This window comes from Apostichopus japonicus, chromosome 20 (assembly GCF_037975245.1).
Source record: "Apostichopus japonicus isolate 1M-3 chromosome 20, ASM3797524v1, whole genome shotgun sequence".
In the NCBI taxonomy this organism is placed as follows: Eukaryota; Metazoa; Echinodermata; class Holothuroidea; order Aspidochirotida; family Stichopodidae; genus Apostichopus; species Apostichopus japonicus.
The window spans coordinates 22,773,192-22,773,842 of NC_092580.1; positions in this window are offsets into that span (position 1 = coordinate 22,773,192).

Here is a 651-nt window from a genome sequence, read left to right on the forward strand (position 1 = left end):
AATTGGAAAAAAAAAATTGTTATTTGCCGAATCAAATTTATATATGGATAAAATTAAAATATCAAACATGGTATAGCCATGGGATTTTGACAATTGGGTTAAGTTTATCGTCCTTTCAATTGTTTTGTTTGAAGTTCTCACTATAAGGAATATTCTATCAACAGTATACATTTTAAGTTCATCTCATTGTCTATGATTTACTATAATTACGATTTAAAATAAATTTGTATATAAAGCTCAGTTTCATCAACTTATAGGCTTGATTCATTCAGCCACAACAAAACTGTCTGTCCAGCGCCATAGTCCATCGTTACGTGCAAGGTAATCGGCTTGCATCTTAGCGATGACAGAAAGCAAATTAAAGGGGGGGCAGTCATTTGACGCCCCCCCCCCCACGCTGGGTACGCCACTATATGGAACTTTCTCGTGCTCTGATTGGATGAAAACGAGGCCTGGTGTGCCATAAGCCCTGAAATGGACATAAATCAAATTAATGGCAATATGTCGGTTTCTCATACTCTCATTGGAAGACCAATGTGGCATGTTGTTTTCTGGCACTCTGATTGGCAGAAATTGACATATGTTAATGACATCACAAGCCTAGCTATGAGATCTAACAATTAAAGAAAGATAACTTCAAGTCAGTTTACA